The 20,758-nt window shown below is 40.9% G+C and overlaps 1 protein-coding gene across 8 annotated transcripts in view; it reads left to right on the top strand.

Moving 5' to 3' along the window:
* DLGAP1 (DLG associated protein 1) overlaps window positions 1-20,758 on the top strand; it is a 291,661-nt gene that overhangs the window by 56,583 nt on the left and 214,320 nt on the right. For 6 of the 8 annotated variants that reach the window (XM_083518611.1, XM_083518609.1, XM_083518614.1 and 3 more), the window contains one exon: window positions 3,337-3,490. The exons of the other annotated variants lie outside the window; for them this stretch is intronic. The gene's annotated coding sequence lies outside the window, so the exon portion shown is untranslated. The remainder of the gene's footprint in view (window positions 1-3,336; window positions 3,491-20,758) is intronic. 8 annotated transcript variants of the gene reach the window in all.

Below are 20,758 nucleotides of genomic sequence, written 5' to 3'. Positions count from 1 at the left end.
TTTACATTTATCTATATGTCTTGAATTTAATTTCTCTCTGACCTCATTGCTATCAGGGTTTCCCATATTCTGAGCTCATTGACTCCTTGATGAGCTTATAAAGTTGTCCTTGACTCCAACCCAAATTTCTAGGAATGTAAATGAAATAAAGTCAAGAAATATCAATATGTAATCTGTTCATGATCAGTCACCAATACTAGGAATCATAAGATGTAAAACAAGTGAAAATAATGGTTTGGGATACGGTTTTATTATAATAAAGAAGCATGGCCTGGGAATACTGTTGTATCATATTAAATACTCATTGGAAAGGGAGGTGCTTTCTGTAGTTGCCCATACTCTTTATTTCTGAGACTTATAGTTCCTCATTAAACTTTTCACACTATACTTCTCTTCCCAAACCCCATCAACCCACCCCCTTTGAATCCCTAGGTCTTTATCAACCCACTACATAATCCCATTGACCCCAGGCGATTAATATCAACCACTATGGGAAATCCTGCTCTACACCAAGTTTATACACAGGCAACTCTCAACTTACATGGGGGTTACATCCCAGGGATAGTGTGTAAAGCCAAAATTGTGTATATTCAAAACACATTGGGTTCAGTGGCAGGTGGGACTGCCTATTATTATTATTATTATTATTATTATTATTATTATTATTATTATTATATTACTTATACTCCAATCATCTGGCTGGGTTTCCACCCACTCTCGGTGGCTTCCAACAGGAGAATAAAAATACATTAAAGCATCAGCCATTTAAAAACTTCCCTAAACAGGGCTGCCTTCAGATGTCTTCTAAACATCAGATAGTTGTTTAATCCTTTGACATCTGATGGGAGGGCGTTCCACAGGGCAGGAGCCACTACCGAGAAGGCCCTCTGCCTGGTTCTCCATAACTTCACTTCTTCCAGAAGGCCCCTGGCGCTGCACCTCAGTGTCTTGGTAGAATGATGGGGATGGAGACGCTCCTTCAAGTATACTGGGCCGAGGCTGTTTAGGGCTTTAAAGGTCAGCACCAACACTTTGAATTGTGCCCGGAAATGTACTGGGAGCCAATGTAGGTCTTTCAAGACCGGTGTTATGTGGTCTTGGCGGCCAATCCCAGTCACCAGTCGAGCTGCCACATTCTGGATTAATTGTAGTTTCCGGGTCACCTTCAAAGACGTAGAGCGTGTTGCAGTAGTCCAAGCGGGAGATAACTAGAGCATACATCACTCTGGCAAGACAGTCCGCAGGCAGGTAGGGTCTCAGCCTGCGTACCAGATGGAGCTGGTAAACAGCTGCCCTGGACACAGAATTGACCTGTGCCTCCATGGACAGCTGTGAGTCCAAAATGACCTGGTCCTTCAGGGGCACAGTTACCACTTTCAGGACCAGGGAGTCCCCTACACCACCCACCCCCTGTCCCCCAAAAACAGTACTTCTGTCTTGTTAGGATTCAGCCTCAATCTGTTAGCCGCCATCCATCCTCCAACTGCCTCCAGGCACTCACACAGGACCTTTACCGCCTTCACTGGTTCTGATTTAAAAGAGAGGTAGAGCTGGGTATCATCTGCATGATCTCCCGATGATCTCTCCCAGCGGCTTCATATAGATGTTTAAAAGCATGGGGACAGAACCCTGAGGCACCCCACAAGTGAGGACCCAGGGGTCTGAACACTCATCCCCCACCACCACTTTCTGAACAGGGCCCAGGAGGAATGAGTGGAACCACTGTATAACAGTGCCCCCAGCTCCCAGCTCCTCTAGATGGTCCAGAAGGATGTTATGGTTAAGGGTATCAAAGGCTGTTGAGAGATCCAGCAGAACTAGGAAGCGGCTTTCACCTTTGTCCCTAGCTCACCGGAGATCGTCAACCAGTGCAACCAAGGCAGTTTCAGTCCCATGATGAGGCCTGAATCCCGATCGGAAGGGATCCAAATGGTCCGCATCCTCCAGGTGTGCTTGGAGTTGTTCAGCAACCACTCGCTCAATCACCTTGCCCAAGAATGGAAGATTTGAGACTGGGCGATAGTTGGCCATATTGGCCGAGTCTAAAGATGTTTTTTTAAGAAGCGGTTTAATGACCGCCTCTTTCAGCAGGTTTGGGAATGCTCCCTCACAGAGGGAAGCATTCACCACCCCGCAGAGCCAATCACCCAGCTCTTCCCGGCTCTCTTTTATTAGCCAGGATGGGCAAGGGTCCAGGAGACAGGTGGTTGGTTTCACTTGTCCAAGCAGCCTGTCCACATCCTCAGAGATAACAGATTGGAATTGATTCCATGCAACTAGACTAGACAGGACTCTTAAGACTCTCCCACCCCAGCCCTGCTCCCACGGTGGAGTCTACCTCCTTCCAAATCTGAACGACTTTATCTGCAAAATCATTGCAGGAGATCTTGGGGTCTTTACAAGGCCCTGATGGCAAAGGTGGTTCTGTTAAATTGCGAACCACCTGAAAGAGTCTCCTGCTGCTATTTTCTGCAGATGCAATAGAGGCGGTGAAGAAAGTCCTCTTCACCTTGGCTATCGCCACTTGGTAGGCTCAATATTGAGCTCTAACCCGTGTCCGATCCAATTCAGAATGAGTTTTCCGCCACTGGTGCTCTAGCCGTCTCAGCAATTGTTTCCTCGCCCTCAGCTCCAGGGAAAACCATGGGGCTGTCCAGGCTTCATGCTTCGGAGCCAGACAGTCAATAGCCCAAAGTCTTTCTACCCTCCTTATTTTTTGTGATTTTTATTTTTGGCAAGTGTGTAAACCTGAATGCATGCAAGTTAAATATGTGTAAGTTGCAAATTACCTGTACTTGCTAACACAGGACAGCATTCCACAAATCTGATGAAGTGACCCTTTTTTTAGTCATTTAAAAACATCTCAAGTCCCATGCTTCAACTACATGGCTGCCCACTGAAAACGATTTTTGCTAGCTTCAGTGAATATTTTCAAGAGGGATATGTTATAATTTCTTTTATTTTCTTTTTTACTTCATAGAGTACAGTTAAGAGTTAGCAGACAAGCTTCATGTCAGTTATGATGCTGTGAGAAGCATTGTATATTAACCTTTGCATTATGATATGTGAATTTGAGATTTTACTTTTACTAAGATGACCATGTATAAAATCTATAAATATGTCAATAATATAAATATGCATATTGTAACTCTGAGCAGCACTGCCATAACTACAATATTTTATTTTATTTTCTATCAGGTCTGTCACTTTTTTGTTACCTCATAAAAATTTTTGCTTTTATAAAAGGTTATCCTGTAATGCAGAGTTTGTATTCATAAATTCCTAATGAATATGTGTACTCAGTGGATTTTTGTTTATTTGAAATTCTTTTTGCAGACAGACCTCCTTCAGAAAAAAACAAGGGCCATATTTCTGAGGATTTCAAAAGGCTCTAAATTATCTTCATGGATACAAGCAAGTAGACAATGGCGCTCTAACCATCTGTTCAAGCTTCTTGAGGAAAAAGTCTGCCGTGGAAACATCATGAAAAGTAATGTAACTTCTGCAGATGGCCAGAATATTTTTAACCTGTATTTTAAAATCCAACTCCTTCTACACTATGAACATTCTGCATATACTGTTAGCATTTACATTTTGAGGAGCAGGGAAAATAGCTATTCCCAGAATGGTAACCCTCTTCTCTATATAAAATGACATGCAGCACAATCCAAGATGTGTTTACTAAGGAACAAGACAAACTGATTTCAACTAAACTTACACCCTGGTGTGTTTAGTACTGCAGCATCGGAAGCAAAATAAATGTACTTTAGTGTATTACTCAACATAGAGTTTGTTCATTCATTTATTTTCATGAAGATGAACAATTAAGCAGTTGGTTGGGTTCTTGATCTGGAAAGTATACTGTCCACACAACAATTCATTCTCTGATAATGGGCCTGATATATCTTGATTAAATATATTCAAGTTTATAGCCCTGAGAGCAGCTTATAAATTCTCATGGTAAAATCACACAAATCTAGTACTGTTCTAGAAATTGCATAGTGTCCAAATGGAACTAGGACTATACCAGAATCATTTTCTGCCCTCATCTTTTTCTTCCTCTATCCTTATTCTTCCCTGGTGTCATACCTGGCTTCAGCTCCCAAAATCCCATGAGCCTGTGATGTAAGCAATCACACCTTGATGTCAGTTTGCCAGGCAGCATGTTCTCTGTGGCACAGAAGTGGGTGTGGGAATCTAGATCTCACTCAGCTCATCATATAAAGGGACTTCCTTTGCTGGCAGTCAGCAGATGTCAAACACCAGCTCAAAGTCCTCTGGGGCAAGAGAGTAGGACTGAGCAGCTTGAATTCACTCAGCTCAATCAGTATTCCAATGCTGGCCGTCGTTTAAATTAAAGTGCATTTTTATTCTTCATAGCAATAACAACAAAAATAACAATAGCATTTTATTAGTGGGGCATAGTTATGCCTATGATGTGCATAATGATTCAGGTCTTTTGTTTGGAGGTCTCTGCATTAGAATAAAACATCTGCATGTTCATTTGTTGGATTGTTTGGACCCTTAATTAGATAACTGTTTTTCACTAAATTCTCTATTTAAAAACCCATTGTGGTGTCAAAGAATTTATAATGAAGTCTATACCTATATAACTGAGTTGTGTCCAGCTGTTAAGTTTAGTGGGTTTCCAATCCATAGCATAAATTTTGATTTGAGTTAGATATCCTTGTAAAACACTGTACGTTCTTGGAAATTATAGAGTTGCTGAGATAGAAGCAGTTTGTCATCCAGGCTACTGCACCAAGGCGGGTTTAATGCATCACCTAGATTATATGGTTCCACATAAATAAAGCAACGGTAATGAAGGTACACTATGCTGAGTGGAGGGTGGGGCCTTGTAAGATAACAATAGATGTAGCAAAAGCAAATTTGGCAACAGATGTGCTTTGAGGCTGGAAGAAACACTGGCACAGGAATAGGGAAGGAGTCCAGGGATATACTGAAGGAGTACAGGTATGGTAGAGCAGAGATGTAGAAGGGCTGTTTCTGCTTTATAAGTATCAGAGAGAGCAGAGGGCCACACACAGGTGGAGAACTGAAGAGAGGAGCAGAAAGAAATGTGAAAGCACCTTGTGAGAACCGTTAGGGTGTTGTTGGAAGGAGAGGGAAGAGATAAGGTATCCTCTGTCCTACTTGATAATGAGGTGTGGCTCTTGTGTCCAAGAGCAGAGACCAAGAGCTCTAAGCCATGTCCTCTGAGAGGGCTAATAACATTGTGGTCCCTTGGGGAACACCAGAGGGTACTAGCAACATCATATGCTGGGCCAGGAATGAAGATCCGGAACTGTCACTTGCGAGTTACTAGCTTGTAAAAGATATTCTGGTCGGGTTTATATATACATATCCTGAAGTGGTGAGAAGTGACATATTTCAAAAGGTTTTACATAACTTTCACTCTCAACATGTTGCAATTTGTGCCAGCCCTCACATTATATAAATGTCTATCTTGCTTTTTTAATAACTTCATTTAGAGGAGCTCTGGTGCTCTCGCACTAATTCAAAAGGAATATTTAATGGGTCTTTTTAAAGCATTTCATTGTAGTTACTTTGTGGTAAACTAAGCCTGCATGAAAATGAGGGGGGCCGGGAAATGCATGTCATTGGTTTTTTAAAAAGGGGTTCTCTCCAGCATATTGGAGCTTATCACAACTTACATAAGAAAACCATCTGTAAACCCTACGCATTGGCCATGTTGAAAGGGAAGAAAATGAAAAGGTAAACAGGACCCAGTGCTCAGTGATGCAGTACTTTTTGCTGTAGCTCAGTGGGTATCTGCAGAGGTTCAACACAGAAGTGTAAATAATAAAAATAATATTCTTTGCTCTGCTACTTCTTCGAGCTGGTTCTTGAATTGATTTGATTTTAAGGAACTTGCAAACTTTTCAAGCTCCTGAAGGAGTGTTTAACTCTGAAACATATTGTGCGGCAGTAAGAGGAACCCCTCCACAAAGTTTATTAAGCCTGCCAGATTATTATTATTATTATTACTTATTGAATTTATATACCGCCCTATACCTGGAGGTCTCAGGGCAGTTCATAGAATTGCAGGCAATAGGCCCAGGGACCTATATTTGTAGGGTGGGGGACTAAAAAGGGAATGATAGTTTCTTTCTTTCTTGCCTTAAAACAATTAAGAGTGGTGTGCATTTTAGTTTGTAATTTTTTTAAAAAAAAACACACCTGCCACTGTGGACCTCTGAAGAGCTCGTATGGGATAAGGGGTGGGGTGGGATAAGAGAGAGAAGCTGTTGTTGTTAAAGCAAGTAGAGCAATGTAAGATGTAAAAAAAATAAATCCCAACTATATGAAACTTAACTTTAAAAAAAAAAATCCTCTGCTGCTGTGCTTTACAACAACAATAATAATCCAACGCTATTCAGGCAACAATTGGGTCTGCCTCATTTCTTCCAAAACCCATCAGTTTAGACAAGCATATAGACCAGAAAATAAAGGTATATGACACAGAAAAGCACAGATAGATTGACACAGGGCTTTGTGAGGGCCCTGATCCGACTAGGTTTTTATTTTTGTGTGTTTGGAGCATGGAAGTAAATCACACTTTGATTTGGGAGGACAGGAGACCCCTGAATCATTCTGATTTGCCTCATTATTTGGGTCCTACATCTCTAATATGTGTGTTTAGTAGTTTATGGCTGAACAGTTGGCATGCTTTTGTTCTTGTACATTAACAAGTATCAAGGAGATACTTCATTGTCTTTTTGAACCACCATTTCCCCATGATACCTGCCCTTCATTGCTTAATATGTTTGTGAATTCCTTTCCTTTATCCCCTGCTGTCTTAGTAGAGATGCTATGCCAATTCTAGATTCTGCATAGGTCCTGGCAGAGGTAAATCAATGTTCAGTAGCAATACTTTGAATTCTAGTCTAAAAGAAAAGTGAAAGATTGCTTTTTCTTCAAAATGTTGTACATAATCCCAACTATAGTATCTGCCACTGGAAGTAATAATGCAACTTGTTTACAGCATCAATTTGCTTCCATTTTAAGGAACCTTTTTATCAGTAGCCCTTTCTCTGCCTCCTCTTCCTCTTTGTTAAATGTAGTTACAGAATGTTGTTAGATTCAGTGTAGCAGAATATGGGGCAGAGCATTCAAAAAGAGAGATCCCCCTTAGGGTTTTTCATTCCAGTGTACCCATGTGACATGTCTGCATTAGATATGGAAGCTTCAACAGCACTTTTCTTAAGAAACTAAGGATTGTAAAGTGAATGTTTCCACTCTTGCTTGCTGCATTGCCTGCAGCATCATTCTTAGAGCAAGATATGTGGTGAGAGAGAGCAGTGAGCATGAATAACAGGAGAATGAAAACACACTGAAAATCTGGGTTCTCTCCGATAAGTTTCAATTCCCCATCACATTCTCCACAATCACATTTCCCGCATACTGAAGTAGAATTTTAAATATTTGCTAGGTTTAGGGGTTGTTGTTTTTTATTGGTGCTTAAACGTGTTAACGATAATGGCAGTGTTATATTTAAACTAAAGGAGAAGAAAGTACAATAATATGCTGGATCTGAAAGAATGAGGAAAATGTTAAGAGACCTCAAGAGCAAGCCCCCCATTTTAAACTCAAGATCAGCTTGATATATATATATTTGTGCTAGGCTGCAGGGTATGCAAGCATTCAAGCAGTAGCAGTCGGTGGGGTGAGGCGGCAGCACCTACCTGATCTCCCATCCACTCACATTGCTGCAGTGAATTGGGAGGGAAAGGGGTGGGGAGGAAATGAGGAAGTGCAGTACAAATGCATTGGCAGGAGTGCTGGTTTGGCTCCGCTAGTGTGTTTGCACTGCCACCACCTCACCTCACTGCCACTTTGCTCCTCTCCTTCCCACTATACCACAGGGATGCAGCTGATTGGGGAGGGTCAGGTGAGTGCTTCCAGCCCACCCAACAGAAACCAATCCAGTCCTTCAACAGGCAGGCTGCTGTAATTAACCTGCTGCAGTAGCTTAAGCTTTCAAGCAAATTCTGAAGGCATCGGGCTCTCGGGAATCTGGGTGTGTTTTTTTCTCACAGTAAACTTCATTAGCTAACATTTTTGAATACTGGGTTGTATCAGCATGTGGTGCATGTGTTTGTGTGTGTGCATGGAAGCTTTATGAAGAAAATGCAACTTCCCAATTTGTGTGTGTGTCTAAAAAACGAGAGCAAAAAGAGCATATGCCATTTTTCACTCTCCTTACCCCTTTACTCTAGATGAGTTCAGCCCTGGACAGTCACTTTCTAACTTTGAGAGCCATCTTTTTAAGATTGATGGTGCAGCATTATGTCATCAACATGAGTAGCTCTCACTTTTCCCACAGCTGCTGCACTTAGTTTTGTGTTCTCCCTCTCTCTCTCTCTCTCTCTCTCTCTCTCTCTCTCTCTCCAATCTTCCAGACCTCTTTCTTCAGTTTTTCTTATTCAAAGTCTGCAGCGTTGATATATGCTTCATTTAATATAGTTCCAGTAACTAGCTGATGACGATAGCATGTTGAAATCTCTGCAACGTTTCCTTTGCTATTAGCATGCAGGGCATCAAAGCTCCCTTTAGTGTCTTTATATGCATTGTCTGAAGCTTTAAAACATAGTGATTCCAGAGAGAATGTTCTCATCTTTATCTGTAGAAGGGAAAGCAGTTTGAAAGCAGTGCAAGTGTAATCATTTCCACATTTGCCCTTTTAACTGTGCAGCTTTATCCCAGAACTTTCAACTAAAAAGTGGGGAGGGGATAATGATGGAGGTGAAGAAGAAACGTTTCCAAATGTGCAACAGAATATACTCCCACAGGTATTTATAGAATGACACAATTACATTCAGAGCTAAGATCTATCGGTAATCTGAAAGCAAGAATAGCTTCATGAAGGTCTCAGCTGGGAGAGGATCAGTGCCTGGACTTTGTATTTAAAGCAAGTGGTGATCTTCATGCAATGTCTAGAGTCTAAGCCAAGGGCGGATTTTTGTAGCTCATGTTGGTGAAAATCCGACTTAACCACAGCATTGTCTTAGGAGAGCTCTTTCATAACAGCTGGCCACCCAACATTGCACACATTACAGGTATTTTCCCAAAATACTTGACTGAGAATATATAGTCCGTCCTTATTTTTGTATTCATGTTGAAGGATGTCATAAAGAGACTGCTGAGAGGATGTCGCTGTGTAACACAGTTGAGCAACATAAATTGAAAGTGTCAGTTTGAATTAATTGTTCCACGTGCCTGGGCTGGACTTTGAATTTTGTTCAGATAGTGAGAGGGGTAATTTTCAAGTGCCACTTTTGAAATAAACAATTAAGAGTTCAGAAGTGTAATTAGAATTCTACTTCGCTTTTAGCTGGAAATGGCAAAAGTTTTGTGATTGGCTCCCGTTCAGATAATTGTTTTCCTAATAGGATAAAAGTAAAGTGCTTGCTGAGAATGTATGCTTCTTATAGAAACAGATATTTCTCTTGCACATCATTGGAGAAAGACAAGAACACCACAGTATAAACCAGCTTGGCTTTGGAAAATGCAAGAACAGCCATACTTTTTCAAATTATACTTTCTATTGCATTGGAAAATGGGGTAGTAGCAAGGTTTAATTTTCAGAGTGTGCACACTGAATAATTTAATGTGGCTTATAAAACATAAAGAAATTACATTTAAATATGCTGACCATGACATGAAAAAGCACTATCTAGTCTCTCTCTCTCTCTCTCTCTCTCTCTCTCTGAGTGTGTGTGTGTGTGTGTGTGTGTGTGTGTGTGTGTGTAAAGGATAATGGACATATAAGAGCCACGATAGTCTTGATTGGACCTCCCATAAGCCATGAGGATGAGTATTAGGGCCTTATCAGGACTATTCTTCTGTGTGAGGATCGGTTAACCCTTTTCCCATGTCATGTTCCCCATGAAAATCACCCCCTATTGGCTTTTTGACTCTCTATGTCAAATAGCAATTCAGTGTCTGTCTCTCTATTTGTCAGGAACTTTTAAGTTTATAAAGCTTCTATGTCATTTGAAGAGCTTTAACCAGCAAGTGCAGTTATAACAGTCTTCAGTTATTTAGAAAAATATGTGCATCTTTAAGGAATCCTTGTCCATGTCTGATCCAATAATGTGTACTTACATTCTCAGAGAGAGAGAAGGGGATGGGGAGAGATTTGCAATTTATATTAATAGATTATTATGCCTGAAGCAATTCTGTGGGAAAGTTGCCAGATCTTCCATAGATCAATAGAAACATACCTGTCTTGACATTTTCCAAGTTCTATGGCAAGCAGAATGGTAAGAGAAAGATATTTTTTTTTTGCACAGCTAACAATATGTGTTCCTTGATAGGCCTGGATGTGAAACAGAAAAACACCGCTCTCTCTTTGCCTAAGTGTGTGTGTATACAAACACACTGTTCTGACCTTGAAGTGTAAACAAAAAGTTTTTAGGGTACCATATCAAGCATCTTGAAAGCTGGGCACAATGGGAAGTTGAGATGGATTGTTTTATTTTCACCATATAATCCAAGTTCCTTTTATATATACTACTGTATACTCCACCATCAGCACTTGTGTTATTTCTTAGCCTCCATAAGGCAAGGGGCAAAAGGTCGGGATTCATTTTCAGAGAAGGGAGCAGAAAGGAATAAAAAGAATAAAAGATCAGAAAGGAACTAATGGATTTTTAAAAAAAAAATCCATTTTAGAAAGAAATAGATAACATTATTCTTTTAAAGTTCTTGCTTCGTCTATCTTTTGTCCATAGATCACTGGTTTCGAGTTATAAATATAAAATAAAGTGACTGCTGTAGGCTCAGTAAAATTTATTTTAATACAGCTAATTGTATTGTTATAATTAGCCATAATATTTCCATTTGGGATAACACTAAAATTAGAAGGTACTTGTATAACTTAACAACCAATAAAACACTGATATGTATGCTTGGTTAGCAATTTTACCTATGATTATGCTTTGGGAAATCTTCAAGCATTGCATTAAATTTTAATTGATATGAAGAAAACTGTGTTGATTGATTTGGGATAAACGCAAGCTGGTTTGCAAACCACACACATTTCTAGTGAAGCAACATGACATTTTGGCAAAGGTACACAAATGAATTCCAAAAGCTTGTTTGCCCACTATAACATTTTAATAACAATTTGGTCACCATTTTTCAACCTTTGTAGTAAGCAGCCAGACTTCTGAGTAAGTACGGAAGTAGCAATGTAGCTGGAGGGTTTATGATAATTCCATAAGCAGAGAAGTGTCTCTGCAAGGGAGAGATAAACAGCAACTAATCCTCATAATTCCCTACTGATAGCCTATCCATCTCTGGTATAAATTAGAAAGCCTAGAGATTAGAAAAGCTAGGCTGGGTGTAGCTCACAGCATTAATCACAGTATTAGGTCAACAGTATGCTGAAATGCTGTGTCTTTGCAGCTGCTGTTACACTACAGGTTGAGTAACGCAGCTTAAAATAAAGGTTGATTGATTGTTTGATGGGTCACACTGTTGTAATATGGTTTTTCCTGAGACCTTTGTTTCATATGCTGAATGAAACCTGCTCTGATTCTTTTGTTTTTGAAGCTCTTGAGATGCCCACTTCATCCTAAGTAACTGTCTGTCTTGGCACAAAAAGTTTCATTCTACTGCAGCACTACTTTAGTATTCCAGAATGAACTGTTCATTTTAGATTTACTGTGGACCAAGATGGGCATTTGGGTCTTGAAACTGGTGTGCATATTTTGTTGAAGCATGATATAAGCTTGCACACATTATAGAGTTAAATGCAACCTTTTTATCAACAGAATATTTTCAGGAAGCTTCTCCCACGCACGCACGCACGCATGCGAAGCATCTAATTAATTTTTACAGAATGTGTTGATAAAACATCCATTACAGCCCAAAAGCTATGGTGATGCAGTGTTCCAATTACGCACTCACTTTTGGGAGATTAGCTGTTCATGAAAATTCTCTACTAGCCACACAAACCTCAATGAAAATGCCTTTTGCCCGGCTTGAATGGTGAAACTTCACCTTGTACAAAAGGATCACTAAACATGGCCATGTCGTTGTTTCTTCTTCTTCTTCTTCTTCTTCTTCTTCTTCTTCTTCTTCTTCTTCTTCTTCTTCTTCTAGCTCCATTACCCAATTCAGCATCATGTGCAACCCCCTATCTACTAACCAGCACTACATCTATTAAAACAAATGGGGCAGTGCAAGGTGCACTTTACCTTGTGGGTCTATGCTGACAGTTCAGTGTAATTACTTTACTGAAGGGAGCTGGCATGCAGAGCAGGCAAGTTGATTAGGTGGCAGGCCCAGCAAACCTACAACTTGCAAGGATGCCCCAGGGAAAATAGGAGGCATTTGTGGGGAGAGGGGGGAAATTCCAGTGTCAGATTTCACTTACTCAGCTATACTACTGTACTGTACTGTACTGTACTGTACTGTACTGTACTGTACTGTACTGTACTGTACTGTACTATCAGTGGCGTAGCGTGGGTTGTCAGCACCCAGGGCAAGGCAAGTAATTTGCGCCCCCTAACCCGTGGATTTGTGCCCCCTAACCCGTGGATTTGCGCCCCCTAACCCTAGCCCCCAGATGTTGCGCCCGGTGCGGCCGGGGCCCCCCCTGCACCCCCCCACGCTACGCCACTGTGTACTATACTACTTTTGAAGCTCTGTCACCAGTGGGGCTGAAGAGGGGGCATGCCAGGGTGGTTTGAGGGTGTAGTGGGGGAGAACTAAGGGGGAGGGGACTTGGATTCCCAGTTCTCTGGCATGCTCTTTTCTCCTCCACCTTTTGACCCATCCTTTATCATAAGGTCCCAGGGAAGGTTACAGTGATTTAAAAATTCGATATTATTATAAGTTAAGACAACCTATAATTGGGGTGAGATCACAGGAAGGGCCAGAGCAAAGAAGTACATCTATACTCCCTGACCTGGGAGCACCGAACTTTACTTTCAGCAGACATATTTAGGATTGCGCTGGGAGCAAGCCTTACTGAACTTAGTAGATACTGAAATCTTAGTATATCTGTATAGTTTGTGTTGTTGGCTATGTCAAGGACAGGAGGAAAAAGTGAAAAAGCTGTTTGAAGGACTTTTTAATTGGAGCTCTTTGGGCGGTATGTAGCTATAGATGTGCTACCACAGGGTTAGGATTACTAATGTTTTTAATGTTCGATGTCTTACTGTGTTTTTATTTGTTGGAAGCCACCCAGTGTGGCTGGGGTAACCCAGTTGGATGGGTGGCATATAAATAATAAATTATTGTTTATAATAATAACATTACTGCAACAGTATTCTGCCATCTCCTCCCCTGTCCTATCCACGCCCCCATATCATCCCCAAATCTGCTCAGGAAGGTTGAGGGGACCCCAGAGGAGGAGGAGGGGGAGATGGTTCTGTTGTGCAAGAATAAATCCTTGCACTAATGGACTGATCTGTTTAACACCACATTGAATACAGCTCTTTATGTGCATTAAAACTGAAAACAATATGGTTGATGTTAACTAGAGCAAGAGTGCAAGAGGGCTGTTGTGCTCATTTCCTGCTTGTGGGTTTCTCGTTTGCCCAGTGTGGGAAGCAGGCTGCTGAGCTAAATCCAGCCTGATCCAGTACGGCTCTTATTTATTTAAAATACATTTATATCATCTTTAAATATAGAAACCTTCTCAAGGCAGTTTAGAAAATAAAAGACTTTAAAAATATGCAACAGCAAAATACAAATGAAACACAATTAAACCATTCAGATGAAAGCATAAAAATAACATTCCAAGTCAAAACCAAAGATCACCTGGGGGGGGGGATTCTGCTTGTGACAGAACTGTGACCTGAAAATAGGCATTTTCTGCAGTTGCACCTGTATTTTCTACAGAATGCGCTCTCTTCTGTCATTTTTGAGGCAGCAACCATCAGTTGCTTCATGTTTTGTGAAGACTTATCCTTCTCCTCAGGCTTTCCCTGACTTATAAGACCAGACCTATATATTGACTTTTCATAAGCTTTTGCATTGTTGTTTTATACTGTATTTTTTATGACACTGATTTTTTAAAAATATTGCACACCAGTTAGATTTCTAGACTATTAAGTAGTTCATAAATGCTTTATTAAAATAAAGACAGCAGAAATTAAAAGCAGGCTGAAATACAGGGTTAAAAACCAGACTTTAAAAATAAAGAAGGAAACAGGTATACTTCCCAAGGAAGGGCATTTCATAAGTATGGGGCTGCCATAGGCCCTTGTATTATTCCCACCAATCTGATAGACCTTACCTGTGGATATTTGAGCCATTGTGATTATTCTTAGGACCTGGGCAAGTTAATGCTGGAATATGAAGTCCTTCAAATAACCTGGCCCCATGCCTTTAAAATTTCAGAGCTAATCATCAGTTCTTACATTTACCCTGGAAACAAATTAACAACTGGTGCAATATTGTCAGCCCTTTAGCAACAATATTGCCAAAGGGCTGAATCTGACACAATGGGTTAAGAAAACCTAGTTTTTCAGAAGTTATAGGTGAAAGTGGTTAACAATTATGATAGCAACATTATTTTAGCAAGTATTTCCAAGGAGAGGGAAGTATTGCAAAAAGCACTGCTACGAAATATTATGTTTTATTGGTGCTGAATGACTATGAGAGACATTTGCCATAAATCTAGCACAGTGGAGTGTTTTACAAGAGTCATCATATTTCTCAAGCTTTATTATACTTTCATTTCCCCATCATTATTTTTTATTCTTCCTGAGACTCAAACACTTTCGTTCAAGTAAAAAAGGTGTATCTTCTAAGCACATCATTTCTCATCCTGAGAATTCTCTTCTTTCTCTCTAATTACCTCCTCCTCCTCTCCCTCACATTACTCCCAACCATTCTCAGCTACTGTTAGGAGGACCTCTGCTACAGAGCTGGGGTTTTAAGACAGCAAATTAAAATGGAAGGAAGCAAAAGTTCAGGGGAGTGTGCACAAAATCTCTGTAGTTGTAAAGAGTCATAAAGTAATCTTAGCCAGGCCTAGTGATCTCAGCACTGCGTGGTCCATACAGAATCTCAGCAGCATCCTTTATGTTGGCCCACAGTGCTAACCCCCAGTCCTTATGTTGGCCCACAGTGGTAACCCCCAGTCCCCCAGTCCTATTCCTTTGCCCCAACAAAAGTTTGTTTATGGCCTCTAGCCCTGGTGAATGTATGCTGGTTGTAGACTGTGGAACGAAGGTTATTGGCCCCTGTGTGGAATAAAATACTTGATAACAGTGGCCCTAAGTGGTAGTGTCTGCAGTATCCTAGGTGGGAGGTGGTGTGGCACCCCTGAATATGTGAAGATAGTGTCTTGGGTCCAAACTATTAGAAACAGATGCATCTGGAATGTTTGGGGTACTATTTTCTTCTTCTTCTGTGTTAGGCAATTTTATCTCCTGTTTAGCTTTAAGCTGCTGGTTTATTTGTCTTATTTTATGCAGACTTGTATAGATTGATTTTTTTTTTTTAAAAAGATGATATTATTTCTAATTGTTTCTAGTATATCTTTCTTATACTTGTTCACTTGATATGTTGTGGGCACAGTTTTGTGGGGAAGCAGCATGCAAATAAAAATAGATGATTGTTATACTGAATGGCAGCCAAGGAAGGGAAGGTCTGTGCCTCTACAGATTGCCACTGCTTGAAAGTAAGTGAGTGAAAGTTAGCCCAGTCTGCTTGTATGGCCCTGTGTTGTCATGTTCTGTGACATTGACTATGCCCTACATTACTGACCCTAGCATAACTAAGTTCCTCTCTTCTGTGGAGATGGTAGTATGCAGTGCCACATGGATGCAATAACAGCTTGCATTGTCCAAGCACAACTGCTGATTAATCCTCCTTATAATTTTTGCATACTACACACAAGACTCCACAGTCTCTTGTGTCAGGGCTAAGAACCCTCAGACTGTGTATCTAAGCTGCCTATTGCAGCATGACTGTTTCATACAGACTTATTCTCCTGAACACTCACCTTCCTTGGAAAAAAGAAAGGAAAGCTATTATTTTTGTATTTCTTTTTCCCCTGGCCAACATACACTGGGCTTTATTTCCTCTGAGCTTTCTGTTCTCTGCTGCATCTTATCCCATTTAGGGCTTAATTTGTGTCAAGGCTCACTGAAGCTCAGTCATAGGATATGTTTTTAAAAGTAGGTTAAAGTCATGATATGTGTTTCCCTGAACATGAATTGAGTTAATTTCCCTTATCTTTAAGCAACTGTATGTTTGGGATAATCAACACTTAAAAGATGTCAATTCTAGGTAGGCTTCAGTCCTGACATGTGTAACTTTAGAAAGTAAAGCTAAGCACTACTCAATTGCTTGGGCAGAGCTGATTGCTACTGTTGTCCAAGACATCACAGTGTTGTACCACGGGCCTAGTTTTTCAGTCAATTACTGAGCTAAAATAAAATTTCCATTTCTGGTCTTCAAGAGCTAAAAGTACAGCATGCACAATGAATCAACAGTCAACTGCAAAACAGTTTCCCCTCTAATTCAAGGACAAAATTATTCCGCTTTCTTCAGCAGCAGCATGGTCAGCAATCCTGGTTTACTTTCCAACCCTTGTTTGTGATCACCACTGATTCTCTCCCCCAGCATATACACACACAATGTGATCTTTTCTCAATTGGCTGGGGCTGAAGAAGGCAAGAAACAGGGGAAGTCGCTTCTACTGCTTGAAAACATCACCTGTTCTTACTTTCTCCACACTGCAGTGCAAACAGAGAGGAAATCTGTGTGCAGATAGGCATGTTATTGGATTTGAAGACACCTGCTCTTCCATAACTCTAGGAGTAGCCCTTTAATGGATGCGGCTTTAATTGTTCCCTGTAGAACTTCCCTCCACATGGTAAGGCTTCATTTTTGCAGGGGTTTTGATGCAAACCCCTTTCTGATTGGGCAGCCCTCCTAAAATGAAAGGTTTCCTCATTTTACCACCCTGTGGTGAATTGTCTGTCCTGGGAAAAAGTGTGCCCTCACTGCTTATCAGTTTCATTGAAACCAAAAAGAGAGGGGGAATTCTGCTTTAGCAGCAGTTTCAGTACAAACTGCTGTTGGACAAGAGAGCCAAGTCTGCTTTCTGATGGGGTAGGCAAGTTTTGCTGGCTTCATGGTGCTTTGATGTCCCACCAAATCATCTGATGTCAGTGATGAACACGGTTTTGACACCCCCCCCCCATCATACTTGTCAAATTTTGGCCCATGAGGCCAACCTGATAAGGATTTGGCCCACAGAGCCAAAAAGGTTCATAAATTTAGGTTTGCACAATTAAAGTGGATTAAAGCAGCCTGCCACCATAGCGAAACAAATTCACTTTTTAAAGAATAGACTTTTTGCAGTTAAGAAAGGGGCTGGGAAATGCACTGTAAAGTATGGAATGGATGAATGATTAACAGCAAGATGTATCAGCACAAATCAGGATGAAGGCTCATTGTTATATAACCTCCCCACAAGCAAATCAGAATTAATCCCCAGTGAAGACTACACATTGTCTAACCTCAGTGTAAGCCTAGTGCAAGCAAATCAGGATGAATGGTCAATAAACAAGTTATCCTAGGAGGAGCTTTATAGTAACTCTAGTGATCCTTTAAATATTTACAAATAAATGTCAGTTGCTTATTTTGAATCGAGATAGCCTTTATTTATTTTTTGGCTTCTAATTTTCTCATTCCATCCACACAACTGTTTTAGAAATGTTATGCACAAAGGCTACACAGGTGATTCAAAACCTGCCAAGTTTGTACAGTTCTCATATGAATTACCTTGCTTGCTGTAAAATGAACGATTGTCAAGTTTGTCCAGATGATAAAACATGTGGAAGATATTTTTATTTTTCCTGTAATGATATGTGTGGCGGCAGCAGTCACTGAATGGGGACTGGTTCGTTGGAGGAGAACTTCCTGCCAAGTAGAGCACAGCATTTTTATTGACGAGTACACACAAAAAGGGGAAAAAAGAAAAGAAAGCAACATTTTGGAAAGCGGAAGGAAGAAAAGCAATGCAGTCACTCAAGGGAGTTACTGCAGAAGCAGTAATCTGAAATATCCAGGCATCTTGCCAGCTGCTTCAGAAGGCTGAGTTAATCAACACTTTGATGTTTCTTGCCAATCCATGCTGTGGTGTAATACTTCCTTAGTGCAAAAGTATATGTTAATTTCCCCCCTGTTTATTGCCACCCTAACCCTTTAAACATCTTCTATGGATCCATTTATTTAGATGTATGCAAGAAGTAAACTACTGTTATCTTTGAAAGATACATCTTTATTATTCAATTTGCTGCAGTTAATAATTTCCTGGTGGTAGCTTTTACCAGTGCTATGATTTGATATAGCATTTACATTCTCTAAGCACAGTGCTTTGCGCAGTGCTTCTGAAGCACCCAACCACCAGCTGGTTGACAGGCACTTTGGAAGTGCCATGTACCGTATTTTTCGCTCTATAAGACGCACATTTTCCCCTTCAAAAATTAAGGGTGAATGTGTGTGCGTCTTATGGAGCGAATGCAGGCTCCTTGGCTTCAGTGATGGCAATGCAAGGCCTCTGAAGCGCAGTGGGAGCGCTCCCGCCGCGCTCCAGAGGCTTCGTGTTGCTTTCGCTGAAGCCTGGGGAGGGAGAGGGGTCGGCGCACACCGACCCCCTCACTCTCCAGGCTTCAAGGATAGCCGCCTGAAGCCTCTGGAGCGCAGCGGGAACTCCTGCTGCACTCCGGAGGCTTCGGGTTGCCTTCACTGAAGGCGAAGGCAATGTGGGAGAGGGAGAGCTGCACAGCACCCCTTCAGCTAATTGGGAGGAGAAATGGAAGGGGCTCCATTTCTCCTGCCGCTTCGCTGAAGGGGCGCTGCGCAAAGAGGGGGAGAATTTCCCCCCCTTGTTCTCCCCCTCTAAAACAAGGTGCGTCCTATGGTTGGGTGTGTCCTATAGAGCGAAAAATACGGTAATTAACAATGCCTGACCCTTCCCACCAATCCTTGCCTATCCCACACATAACATCATATATGATATATATGGGGGCCAAATAGCCTGACAGAGAAATGGGGAGGCCTGACAGGTGGGAGTTCTACACCTGATTTCAAAAATAATAGTGGTGCGAAGTGGACTCCTCTAGTAAGTGGAGCTTGGTCTCCAAGCTGTTTCTGCTGACTGCTGAGAGCAATCAATCTTCTGGTTCTGGCACTTGAGCCTAGAGGTGCTATCCCTGCTTTTCTTCACTGATTCAGCCAAGCACTGCTGGTCCTCCCTTGCTTGTTCCTTGATTCCCAGGCCAGAGTTTAGGTAGAGACATGGTATCTTCCCCTGAATCACTGGGTAGGCCCATGGGACACTCCAGCATCAGACTTCTCAAGAATAGAGCCCACATGCTGCAACATTTGGTCAGGTGTGTTAAAACATCATGGCTTGAATATGGCTAGGTACTGAGTAAGAACTTCCCAGCTCTCAGCCACCACACCACTTTGAACTCTAGATTGCATAATCCGTATTTGCTGCATATCAATACCTGAAAAAAATCTTCCATATTTTTCAGAATGTATATATGTATATATGACTTCACTGTTGCATCTCAACTCAATGAAGCAAGGCAGTGCCAGCTGTTGAATTATTAATACTGCTTTTAAATCAATTGTCATCTAAGGTCAGTTTGCTGTCTTCAAAGCACTTGATGCTATTTCTTTTTGAGATAGAGAAGAAAAGAGTTACATGCATCACAATGAGAGGGTAGAATGAACTGTACGACTTCAGACTGCAGGTGGGGAGCAAAACTTGTAGACACAAAACCAGCACAACAGAGTCTTTGTCAAAAATCTTCTAGTTTTCCATTTGTTATGTGGGGCAGAATTCAAAAATAGTATCCCACTTGTAGTTGGAAGCAGTGTAGTCTATTCTGCTGCCATTTATCTTTAAATTTTATGTTGTTGCTTTTAGAATTGTATGGTTTGATTTATTTGCATTATGATTTTAGATAATATATTGGAAACTGCCCTGTGATTTTACTTGTAACGAATAGCAGTTTACACATTTCGTTAATAAACGTTAAATATTCACCTACCTCATTCTGTGTGCCATGTGTAGAGCCAGACAGAGAAACTAAGGAAAACAGCACGTACGTGTGTGTGTGTGTGTGTGTGTGTGTGTGTGTGTGTGTGTGTGTAAATAAATTGGCATTCACCTGACACTGTTGGGTTGCTGCTCTAGTTACTTTGACTCTTAATATCAATGATTAATTTACAGTTGCACTGCTTAAAAGTTTCAGGCTTCATTTATATTGATTTCTCCTGTACCTGGTAATCCTGGGAAGATGGACCATATGCTGATACATTATAATCCATTAAGTCTCTCTGAAGTTAATGAAGTTGCACAAAGTGCGTGTAAGCATGAGAATTGGCCTGCATGTGATTCTTAGATGGCTTATAACTGGGTCACAAATAATTAACTTTCAGACATTTTAGATTAATATCAATGTAGCATGTACATTGGCCAGGCTTTGGGGTGATTTTGTTGTTGTTGTTTGCTATTTGAATAGATAGCTCTGTGGTTTTTGTTTTGGCTGATGAAGATGTATAAATCTTGCGTTCTGCTTCTCTAGTTTATTTTTAATAAAAACAAAATCAAAATAAAATTAAGCATGTAATTAATTTGAGAAAGATCAGTAATTGTGAATATTCCAAGTATTGGGGGGGGGGGATGACAGTAGCTTTCTGGGTTGTTGGGCTCTCTTAAAAAGTTGGTGAAAGAGGCTTGCTA

The sequence above is a fragment of the Podarcis liolepis genome, assembly GCF_965112155.1.
Source record: "Podarcis liolepis genome assembly, chromosome: 8".
In the NCBI taxonomy this organism is placed as follows: Eukaryota; Metazoa; Chordata; class Lepidosauria; order Squamata; family Lacertidae; genus Podarcis; species Podarcis liolepis.
The sequence above is the reverse complement of the archived record's forward strand: the minus strand, read 5'-3'. Positions and strand labels throughout refer to the sequence as shown.